We start from the raw sequence: 3,969 nt of genomic DNA, 5'->3' as shown, positions 1-3,969 counted from the left end.
GCTGACTTTCTGCCCTTTGGGCAGGGGGCTGGACTCGATGATCTCCCGAGGTCCCTTCCAGCCCTAATGTCTATGAAATCTATGAAACCTATAGAAACATAGCTTTCCTAGCTCTAATTTCTAATAATCAATTTTTTGGGATGGATTTTTCACTTTTAGCTGGGGAGGGCGGGGGGTGTTTATTTGTTCTTTAATCTTCTTCCTAATTTCTGTACCTCCCAGATACAATTACTATCCATGTTACTATGCACATTCATTGGGAATGAAAGCAGCAGAAAGAGGCACTGCAGTAGCTGAATTAGTTAAAACTGGACTTTGCACGGTTCTCCACTAATACCTATATTCAATTATGTGTCCCTTTCAGTCATGAAAATGCAAACTAACCTGAATATTACCTTTAAGATACAAGGTCCTGATTTCTATAGTAACCGAGTGTTTTCTCTTGAGTTATGAGCTATCACTACCCATGGTCCCTAGATCCTGTTCTATAGCCTGAACATACCTCAGCTGAAATAATATGGACACATGTCACCCTAGCTAAGAAACACAGCATTTCTCAAAGCTTTCTAAAACAGATGTATCCTGAGTTGCAACTACTTAATTTCTTGTGATGGCTGTATAGTCAGGGGCAAAGTAATACGTCTTCATTGCTAAGTACATTCCAATAGCTTGGCAAAAATATAAGTTCATTTATTGTAATGTGCATTGATAACTCAAATATCAGAGATTAATGAAGAGGACTGTCATGAATAGAAAGTATCTAAATCATTTGATAAGGTGTGTATGGGGAAATGTGTTTCAAAATGACTATTTATAAGCTCTTCTGTGTAGGGATAAAAAAGGTAAACTGTGCTAACAGGATAGGGTATACTATCCTGGAAATTAAATGACTGAAAAAAATGTGGGGATCGTCAGCTGAATGTACATTCCCAGTGTGATTCTGTGGCAAATAATATCAGTATAAAGCATAAGAAAAAGAAATAGGGGAATCTCAAGTCGGAGTATGTAGTATGTAATACCAGGTCTACCAATCATGTCCACATTTTGAGAAAGAAGCTGAAAAGTTAAAGCTGTTTCAAAGAAGAGCTGTGAGGATGGTTAAATAATAAAACCTTGTCTTCTACTGAAAGTTTTAAGAAGCAAAATCTATTCCATTTATCAAAAAGAAGGGTAAGTGATGACTGAATCATAGCCTATTAGTGCCTACGTGTGGATCAGGAATTAAATGACAAACCGCTCTTCAATCTATCAGACAAAAGTATGGCTGAAAAGTCAAATCACTGGAAGGCAGCCTAATTCAAACTGTAAAAAAGGCAATACATTTTAACAATGATGACAATCACCGAGACAAATTACCAAGAGTTCTGCTGGATTGTCCATCAATGGTAATTTTAAATTCTAGGCTGGGTGTGCTTTTTAAAAGTTACAATCTAGTTCAAGAACAGCTCTGGGATTCACAGAAGGAATTACTACAGGGAGAGTCTATGACCAGCATGGGTGCCAAGTACGTAGGTGCCGTGAGGGTCCTGGCCCCCCTCGGGAGGAGGGCTGCACCTGAAATGTGTAAAACTTTCCACACATCCACCATCTAATTATGTGTCATCATTTCTCTCCCCTCCCCTGTGCTCCCCTGCACCAGAAAAATAAAAGTCAGAGCCTATGATGACCAGCTTTATTCAGAAAGTTAGATTACATGTTAGTCAATTTTTTTTGGTCTTATAAATCTATGTATCTATGAAACTCTTGGATATATTTAATGGTTCAGGAAGAGATCTATTACTGAAATATTTTTCTGTAATTGCCTTAACAACCACCCTTTTCTTTGGCTTCCAGGCTTATTTTAACAACAGATCTTCTCTGTTCCCTACCTGCGATGATTATAAAATGCAAAATTTGTGTCAGATAGCCAACTTAACACTGTCAGTGGCAAATTTACTACCAAAACACTCAGAACAGATTTTTCTACCCACTCACAGAAATAAAGTAACATTGCTGCAAGACATATACCTAAAATAGAAGCATATGCCTTAGTAAAGATTATAATTTTGAAGTAAATCAGTTGTGCTTTATGATTTATGGTTTACAGTTTACAGCATATGTTTTATCATTATGAACCGCCTTTTTTCAGCAAAATAGCAAAACAAAGAAGTTGAATGCACTTTAAACATTGCTGGAAAAGCAATGATTTTAGATAAAGTCATTCCAACATATGCAATCCAAATAAGCAAATAAGTATAAAAGGTGTTTTTTCTGCACATCCCTTCACAGCATCTGATGAAGTTAGCTTCAGTTCACACAAGCTATTGCCATATAGATATAGATATAGATATACACGCACTTTGGTTAGTTTATAAGGTGCAGACTTACCCTGCCTCCTACTTCAAACTCAAATACCTAACTATGTCTCAAATATATATATAAATAGATGCAGGAAAATCATGCAATATTAGTAAGTATTAGTAAATGTTTCCCTAGTTACTTTCAGAGATGTTTTATACATTCTGAATCATTTGCTGAATGGTCTTTCTGTTGAAAGTTTGCACAAGCTTGTATACTACAATGTAAGTACAGACAACAATAAATACTGCTTCTTAAAGAAATTGCTCTGTTTTTATTCAGGTAAAACCATCATTGAAATCAATGGGAACTCAAAAGGTGAAATTCCCAGAGATAAATTCTGATGGTCTTAACTAAAATTTTATCTCATTCTTGTAAATGCAGGATTTGCATTGACTTTATTGAAGCGTTTTAACAGAGATGGGGCTAAGGACTTCAGGAAAGCCCCATAGAAGCCAGTGGGCTTGAATAAAGACTGGGTAAAAGGTGAGGGAGGACTTTAGGGTTTGGGATTATCCTCAGAATTCCCACCACCATTGTCATCAGTACAAAAACAGCAGGACCTTTCTAATTATATAGGGTCATCTACACTGAGACAAAGTATGGCCATGTATGCTAAGATGAAGAGGCAAACAAAGTTAATCCCCAACCACTATTAAACAAGCAATAATAAACATTATTTTTTTCTGAAACTAATAGCCAGATATATGATCTTCTGTGATCTCACAGTGAATAGCATTTATGAGTAACTCTATAGAAGTCAATGAGTATATATTGGGTGGTATTCAAAGTAAGTGAAGATTGTAGCTCTGGTCCTCATAATACAAAAATAGAAGGGAGTTCTTAAACAGAAACAAGGCAGGATGCAGGAGAGTAAAAGTTTTTATTGTAATGTTCAAAAGTCTTTGATCAGAACACAGAAAAACTTAGTTGCTGTTCAAAAGTAGGAAGGGAGGGGCTGCAGCAGGTTTTGAGTGGGAGTGATTCCAGTGCACACTTCTGCACATTTTATTCTAAGTGACATTGGCTTAGTAGGAAGTTGAAAAAAAGCCTTACCTCATTTAGCTGCTGATTCTGGAGGGGAAATCCTTTAGCTGAGACAATGAAAAGACTGCCTAGAGAATAGCAGGGTTAGGTAAACACAGGTGCTGGGTTATCACTTCAAAAGCCTCACAGAAGTGAATATAAATGGATGTGATATTAATTTTAAAACATTTTGTAGAACATTGACACAGCCAATAGGGTAATTCCTTAGGTCATTTCCTGCTCCTCTGATTGGGTCAGAAATAACAACAACAAAAAAAAAAATTGCAAAAGATTTGCATATGGCCAACTCACACCTTAGTGTTCAAACAAAACAGGTCTAACCAGGTTACCCACGTGTCTTAAGAACTAAATAGAAACCTGTTAATGGATGAGGGATTGATTTCTCTATAATTGTTTTTTTAAGACCATCTACATTTTTTTTTTGGATGAAAGGTTATTTCAGGTAGATAGGCGGCTTATAAATAGAACAAGGAGAAATGAAACAAAAGAATGCCCCTGTTTGGTAGCACATTTAAAATTAGGCTTGAAATACACTAGGAAATGTATTGGAGGAAGCAATCCCATGCATGGGCAGGGGGATGGATT

The 3,969-nt window shown here is 36.5% G+C and overlaps 1 protein-coding gene across 1 annotated transcript in view; it reads right to left on the bottom strand.

The window, feature by feature from the left end:
• Positions 1–3,501, bottom strand: part of EHF (ETS homologous factor) — a 43,345-nt gene extending 39,844 nt beyond the window's left edge. The window contains exon 1 of the mRNA XM_019552330.1: positions 3,394–3,501. The gene's annotated coding sequence lies outside the window, so the exon portion shown is untranslated. The remainder of the gene's footprint in view (positions 1–3,393) is intronic.
• Positions 3,502–3,969: the final 468 nt, after the last annotated feature.

Source organism: Crocodylus porosus, unplaced genomic scaffold (assembly GCF_001723895.1).
Source record: "Crocodylus porosus isolate Cpor-Errol unplaced genomic scaffold, CroPor_comp1, whole genome shotgun sequence".
Classification (NCBI taxonomy): domain Eukaryota; kingdom Metazoa; phylum Chordata; order Crocodylia; family Crocodylidae; genus Crocodylus; species Crocodylus porosus.
Note: the sequence above shows the minus strand (reverse complement) of the source record. Positions and strands in the feature narration are given on the sequence as shown.